Source organism: Sorghum bicolor, chromosome 5 (genome assembly GCF_000003195.3).
Source record: "Sorghum bicolor cultivar BTx623 chromosome 5, Sorghum_bicolor_NCBIv3, whole genome shotgun sequence".
Lineage (NCBI taxonomy): Eukaryota > Viridiplantae > Streptophyta > Magnoliopsida > Poales > Poaceae > Sorghum > Sorghum bicolor.
This window is the reverse complement of record NC_012874.2, coordinates 56,782,752-56,791,145: the sequence shown is the minus strand read 5'-3', so window position 1 is coordinate 56,791,145 and position 8,394 is coordinate 56,782,752. Positions and strand designations below refer to the sequence as shown.

Genomic DNA, 8,394 nt, shown 5'->3' with positions numbered 1-8,394 from the left:
TGCAATAAGTATCCGATACGAACCTGCCTAGTCAAGAAAAACCAGCGGCACCCTAATTTCATAGACCTACACCAATGGTACAGGACACATAACAGTGCAAGGTTTGGGGGAGCATGTAACTTAAGAATAACCATATAAGTAAAAGAGTTTCACAAATAATTCACACATAATTGTCAATCGATAGAAGTTGTCTGTAATGGATATTCATTGAACACATAATATATATATATATATATATATATATATATATATATCCATGGATACAATCACAATATGATTACCTCTAGGGCATATTCCCAACAGCCACTGGCTATTCCTTCATCGTCACCAAGATGGACTCGAGCTTCTCCAACAAGCCCGCAGATGGTCGGTCACACGAACCTCCTCTTATATAGTTATATTCTTTTTCTTTACCATCTCCCTTTTAGATCTACCTGTTCTAGGTCTTCTGTTTATGGATTTGTTCACTACTAAGGAAGTTCAACTCACTTATCTACATCTAGGTGGTCCTGGGGGTCTTATAATGTCCGCGTACAATATTATTCAACATTTAAAATGGAATGGGCTTGAGGAAGAGGGAGGTCACAACACCCTCAATGTCACGTGTAGCCATCATTGCCTCCGTAGTATACGACCTCAATTACCCTTGCTTGGTTGATGACCGCCACATTCACAGCTGGCAGCAGCGTGCGGTCTATCTCCATGAATGCCTTGTTCATCCTCCTCCATGCACTGTCCACCATTTCCAAGAGTGATGCCGCAGCCTCCTTTCCTGTAGTTCCATGCTCCTTCATGTAGCACTCCAGGGATGTCATGATATCATTCTTGTTCTTCCTCCCTTTCTGCGTAGTTAAATTAAATGCATTCCATGCATGCAAGCACAAAAATTAATACAAACCCTAATATGGTCACCCTTATCCAATTTAAGCAAAGCTGTAGATTGAACTATAGTATTCATTGCAAGTACCTTTTAGAAATTTTTTCACATGGCAACCAATATTTTTTAATTTCAGCTTCACAAATCTTACAGGGTGCTTAAGTACTCTACAGAGGGGTTGTTATCCCTCTGTTTTTCTTTGTGTGACATTATGTCAAGAAGATTTGGCCTACTTCTACTAGTACAAATTATGATTGGAAAAATGCATGAAATGACTGTTACGAACAAAGGTAGTAATCTATATATAGTACCTTGAAAGCAGAGATATCATTGAGGAATCGACCGACTTCACCACAAGCACGGACCATGTCTGGTGCGCTACTTGCCCACTCGAACACCTTCTTGGTTGCCTGTTTTCCTAAAGCCATCAGGGCCGCAATGGTCAGTGCTGGCATGGCGGATGTCATGGTCGAAAGGTCCAAATGATCTTTGAAACTGGGCATGTAATTTTCTTTGCACCATTTGGCCTCCAGAAGGTAATATTTTGACAGCAGCACTATATACTACACAATAAGGAATCAAAAACAGGTGAACAAATGGAACTTTCAGAAGGGATCATAGATTTGATTGTTTAGCATTAATACATAGTAGACATACAGAAACATATGGGTGTCTTAGTTCCGGTGAGTTACCTCTTTTCGAATGTAAGAAACATGATACTTTTCACATGGTTGCAGAATATCCTCTGCTTATAATTTTCATATAAAACGCCTGCAGATATTCAGGGAGGATAGAAGCTGCACTCTCATCCATTCTGCAGACAAGATTTACATATACATCACTTTTTTTTCCATCTGTTATTGATAAATTATGCTCATAAAATCAACTCTCTATGCAGCAAGTAATGCATCATAAAGATATATATAGTGTTGAGAGGATAACCACTATTAGAAAATAATACAACGCCGACGCCCCCTTTTTATACCACAGGCAGTTTTAGTTATCACGCGCCTGTGGTATAGAAAGGGCGGTGTCAGAACTACCAACCGTCTGTGAAGATGCAATTTCACAGGCGGTTTTCCTAACAAAACCGCCTGTAGAAATCATGCATTTCTACAGGCGGTTGTCTTAAGGAACCGCCACTAAAAATCAAATTTCTACAGGCGGTTACTTAAGAAAACCGCCTGCAAAAATTGTTTGAAATTGATTTTTTGGAGCTTTTCAATTGCCCTCGTTTTAAAAAACTGTCAAAATGAAAGTTGTAAATCTCAAAAAGTTATGAATTTTTGTAGTTGATAATTTTTTCATTTGAGATCATCTTGTCGCCGAAAACAACGTTTGAATTTCTCAAATTTGAAATTCAAATTTTGTAAATGACCTCGGATGGAGAAACTACCAATATAAAAGTTGTAGATCTTGAAAAATTATGAAAAGATGTAGTTGGCAACTTTTCCATTTGATTCTGCTTAGGGCCTCAAACAATCAATGTATGCTCAGTTTAGGATAATATGTTGGGAACTAAACTCTAATATAGATACATCTGAGTAGTGATGGGTGGAGTGGTACAGGAGGTTACGCGCGAGAGTGAGGTCTCAGGTTCGAATCCCACTTGCAGCGCGTAGCGAGCGATCTTCTGTGCAAAAATACGCGACTTGCGACTTCTCCATAATTAAAATCTTTTTTTCCTATTTTTAAAAGCCGATTTTGTATTTTTATAAAAAGATTTCCACAGGCGGTTGACATAACTGAAACGCCTGTGGAAATGCATTTCTATATGCGGCTCATAAGGAACCGCCTGTGGAATTGGCCCATTTCTACTGGCCTTTATCACAGGCGGTGCTGGAAAACGCCACTAGAAATAAGTGTGCAACCGCCTGTACAGTACTAGTGAACCCAGGGCTAGCGTTGTAAAGTGAGGTTTGATGTTATAATAAAAATGTTACCATATAAACCATATAAAATATTACCTTTGCATAGCTTCATCAAACTTTTCGCACTCCTCAAAGGTGGCGTGGGCATCATACGTATCATCCATTATGGACACGTACTAATGCAATCATCTTGGACATGATTATTCTCGCACTAGAGTTTTCTTCCCCTGGGAACATTCCGAAGGCCCACAAGTATATCTCCACAGCCCGGTCCCGAGAATAGGTCACCTTCACGTCCTCATAGAGGTCCATCCACCATCTTTGCAAAAAATATTCATATACAAATCCCATGACTAATTAACATACTAGTATATTAAGTGTATACGTTTTTGTATCCTCTCCACGTTAATAGGTATGAGACACCCTAGGCCTTGTTTAGTTCACCAGAAAACCAAAAACTTTTCAAGATTTCCCGTCACATCAAATTTGAAAACACATGCATGAAACATTAGATATAGACAAAAATAAAAACTAATTATACAGTTTACCTGTAAATCACGAGATGAATCTTTTAAGCCTAGTTAGTCTATAATTGAATAATATTTGTCAAATAAAACGAAAATGCTACAGTGTCGAAATCCAAAAATTTTTCGGAACTAAACAAGGCCTAGTGGAAAAGATAAAATGATAGAATTCCGGAAAGAAATCGAATTGTCTTACCATTGATTTTTGTAGATTCAATTATTACTGGCAACAATAGACAATTTAATGGGCTGTCTATGTAAATGACGGTGTTGGGCATTTCTTTCAGACCAAAATATGAATTTAGTCAGGGATATGCCTTATATTCACTTCTTTTTAATTATATGGCAGATATATTAACAACAATTATAGATAGGGTGATGACAGACCAAGGGGATACTACTGCATCTACTTGATGTCGCCCTATCTACCCTACAGTATGCAGACGAGACGAAGCTCATGACATGAAGCTCATACTTTCTGCATTCAAGCAAGTGCCAGATCTCTAAATTAATTTTCATAAAAGCTAGTTGTACTGTTTATTTTGGAGATGCCCAAGATTCATTATAGATCAATATAAGGATTTATTCAGCTACAGAGCGCAGAATTTTTGAATCAATTATTTAGGTATTCCTATTCATTGTAAGAAACTAAGAAATTCTGATTGGAAGAAATTGGAGGAACGTATGCTTTGAGAAGGGAACCTGCAACTGGAAAGGTAAACACCTCTGTATTGGAGGTTGTTTGACTCATAAATTCAGTGCTCACTGGCCTTCCAATGTAGTATACGATGTCCTTTTCCCCATGCCAAAGTGTGTACTAAAAATATTAGATTACTTTTGCTCTAGGTTTTACAGGTAGGAAGATATGAACAAAAAAATAAATATTGTGTCGCCATGTGGACCGTCTTGTGTCATCCTAAAAACCGAGGTGGCATTAGTACAATGATGTTCTGTACAAGCAGTTCCATACCTATTTCTACAGGAGTTTCTCATACCCGCTAGCGCTAGGGGCCAGTGAAAATGAATCTTTCCACTGATGGTTAACTGAGAACCACCAGTGAAAATCTATTTCCACTAGTGCCCGTGGAAAAATATTTCCACTAGCGGTTTGATTAAGTGAACCGCCGGTAGAAAGTGGTTTACACAGGCGGTTTTTGAGCCGGGCCGGTCATTTTCTTTGCACTGGCGCGCTATAACTGAAACGTACAAATTAGACACAACTGCCGCCGTTGAGCTTTTTTGTATACATGACCTAGGTATAAAAATCACAACATTGCTTAGTAAATGGATGTTCAAGATCCTCACTTCAGAAGGTACATTGGCGTCAAATTAATGCTCCGAAACATGTACCTAGGCTCTTCCTTCAGCTCATATAGAATGGAAAGTAGGAGATTCACACTGGTGGTCTAGACGACTCTTGATGGTTAAGTGCGATTTCCACCGCTTTGGATCATTCACTATAAAAGAGATCATTGGTTCAGTTCTGGGAGGCCAAGTGGCTAGGTACGCAACGTTGCATACTATCACTGACAACATATCTAGACCTAAACATACTACCATACCAGAAGTACTAGGCACCTCTATTCCACCAAACCTTTCTTGGCGTATGTCCAAAATTAGTAGCATCGAACAATCTGTTACCATGTATCACTGACAATAAATTGTGGAAACAAAATGATGTCTTTCACTAGAACCTAACTCCAATTGAACAATTCTCAGTGAAATAATATTATCAAGCTCTAGTCCATATTGATGTATCCAACTTAAACAAACATTTATGGAATTTAAAAGCTCCTTTGAAGGTAAAGATCTTTTTAGTGCAGAGGATTCTTGCTCACAGGGGATAATTAGCCAAGTGAGATTCGTAGGGTAGAATAACATGTTGCTGTTGTCACAAAGAAGAGACAACTAAGGACTTGTTCTTTTGATTGTCGATTTGCTCGGGAAGTATGTTCAATAACTCAGGTGGCTTTAGGTTCATACCTAAACCTCATAGTGTGCCACACATGTTTGGCATTTAGTTAGGAGGAACTAGTAAAATTTTGAAGCCTTTAGTCCTCTTAGGAGTGGCAACCAAATGTTGGTCACTAAGGTTATGCAGGAATGACTTAGTTTTGTGGGGAAAAAACACACTTCTCCTTTGCAGGTTATTTTCTAGGTTTCCACTAGCTTCGATATGGGTTATCCTCTAGAAGATGGATTCGGAATTGGTTGTGGCAGCCTCACGGCACTTGGCACATGTGGTCAAGGTTATCTTCGCCTAGGCAGATTGATGGCAATCTGGTATTTGAATTGATAGTCACTAGAGTGTGTGTGTCTTTTTCTCTTTCGTTGCTCTGTGTTTGTTGAAAAGCATTTGTCGGTAGTAGTTTTTTTGTATAGCTTTGTATGAACTCAACACGCAGTGCACTTGAGAACGAAATAAATGGTTCCTTTATAGAAAAATATTCTTTGCTCCCAAGGACTCATAGCCTGATTATAATCTATATTATGGATAGGATCATGGTATCAGACTAATTACGATCTCCACTCCACCCGTCCCGTGCTCGCCCCCTCAAGTCACATGCGCCTCGGGCTGCGCCCGCCGCACGAGTCTCCTCACCCGCCACGCGCCCATGGCCACCCCTCCTTCCGGTGGTTCAAACTTGGGCACATCTTCCGTGGAAACCACAACCAAGCTCTGCGATGAGGCCCTTGCCGCCGCCCAGAAGCTGGAGGCCAAGGCCGGTTCTCTGCACACAACCGACGTGGAGCGCAGCCTGCAAATCCAAGCGGAGGCCGGCCTTCTTAAGTCCGCCGCTGCCGCCCAGGCCGCCACCACCCTTGACAAGGAGCGCGCGCAGGTGGACGCACTGGAACAGCAGGCCGCCACTCTCCGAGATCGCCTTCGCACCGACTCACAGCGCGACGACGACGATGTCGGCTCTGTCACTTCCGAGGCCACGGACATTGCTCATCTACATAGCTAGGCCGCCGCGGTCCAGAACATCAAGCATTTGATTCCAATCGTTCTTGATCTTCGGTCATCCAACTACTCCAAGTGGCACGGTAACATCCTCCTCATCCTCGGACGCTTCGCCCTAAAGGATCATGTTCTCAATGATGCCTCTTGCTTGCATGGGCTCGGAAGGATTGTCGCTGTATCCTCGATCTTCCACACGATCTCCCCCGACCTCCTAGACGTTGTCCATGAGCATGATGGCACCACCTCTCAGGCAGCATGGCTCGGGATAGAATAGTGGTTCCACAACAACCGCGAGTCCTGCGCCATGATCCTCAATGCCAAGTTCCGCACCCTCTGCTAGATTGCCCTTTCCGTTCTTGGCGAGCCAGTCCTAGACCGCACCCGTGTGCTGAACGTCCTGTGCGGTCTCAATGACCGCTTCGAGTTCATGTCACAGCTCGTCACTCGACAAAAGCCTTTCCCATCCCTTGCTGACGTCTGTGCTGATCTACGCCTCATCGAGCTCAACATGGCGCCCCGCCCCTTCAGCTCCTCCCTCGGCCCTCATCGCCTCCTTATCCAGCAAGCTGCCTGCCTCCACCCTAACCTCTGCACCTAGACCCCAGCGCCCTCATCAGGCTACTGGGGGAGCCTTGTCTAGCAACGTTCGTGGCCAGCATCGCCATGGCATATGCAGCCAAGGTAGCTCGCACGGTGGCTCGCTTGGTGGCTCACACACTGGCTCACCGGGTGGTTCCTAGTGGCCCTCCTTCCTCAACCCGTGGACCAGTTCCATCCACATGTGGCCCGGTTCCACCCCTAGCGGTCCACGCGGTCCATCACCTTGTGCTGTCCAGCCCCCATCGCCATAGCAGGCTTTGGTGGTCGACATCCCACCTGCGTACTTCACCTATCCGTCTCCTGGGGCATTCTACCAGGCGCCACATCAGGGACCCACTCCACAATGGTCTCCAAGGACTACTGAGTCCCTCATCAACGCATTCAGCACCGTCACTCTCACCCCACCACCGAGTCCCTCGGAGTGGGTCATCGACTCGGGCACCACCTCTCACATTGCTACCAATCTTGTTATGATCACCTTGTCCTCATCTTCTTGTTTTCCTTCCTCCATTGTTGTGGGCAACGGTGCCACCCTTCTGGTCATTGGCACTGGCTACTCCACTCTTTCTGGCCCATTCTGCCTCAACAATGTTCTCATCCCCCGTAACATCGTTAAAAACCTTGTCTATTCATCAATTCACTACTGATAATCTTGTTTCTATTGAGTTTGACCCCCTTGGTGTTTCTATGAAGGATCATCATACCAGGAACCTCCTCCTTCGATGTGATAGCTTGGGACCCATGTACACCTTGCAGCTTCTGTCATCACCCTCTCATTCCTGCGCTCTTTTAGCCATTCCTTCTCCGATCACTTGGCATCATCGTCTCGGGCACCCTAGCAAGGCTTCCCTTTAGAGCCTTGCCTAGTTGTCCTCCATCTTCTACAGCAAGCCCAACAATGACTCCCTCTACCATGCTTGTTAGCTTGGGTGTAAAGTTCACCAACCTTTTCCCAATTCTTTGTCACGAGCATCTAAAATTTTTAACATGATACATTGTGATTTGTGGACTTCCCCGGTCATCAGTGTATCTAGTTTCAAATATTATTTAGTCATTATTGACGATTGCTCACATTTCCTTTGGACTTTTCCCCTTAAGTTAAAGTCCAATACTTTTACTAATCTCTCCAACTTGTTTGCTCATGTGCTCACTCAGTTTGGTTGTACCATCAAATCCGTGCAATGTGACAATGGTTGGGAGTTTGACAACTCTATGTCTCGTGCTATCTTTCTTGCTAAAGGTGTCTCTCTTCGCATGTCATGCCCCTACACCTTGCAGCAAAAATGGCAAGGCCGAGGGCATGCTTCACGCCACCAACAATGTCACTCGCACCATGCTCTTCCAAGCATCCATGCCCCTCCCAGTGGATTGATTCTCTTGCCACCGCCACCCACCTCATCAAACTGCCTTCCCACCAAGACACTGAACATGAGCACCCCTTCTTCGCTCTCTATGGCACTTCCCCTTCTTATCATGACCTCTGGACCTTCGGATGCACCTACTATCCCAACCTCACCGCCACCACCTCTCACAAGATTGCCCTATGCTCGTCTTTAT

General features: G+C 43.6%; 1 pseudogene; it reads right to left on the bottom strand.

Moving 5' to 3' along the window:
* LOC8083141 overlaps positions 262-8,394 on the bottom strand; it is a 21,191-nt pseudogene continuing 13,058 nt past the window's right edge.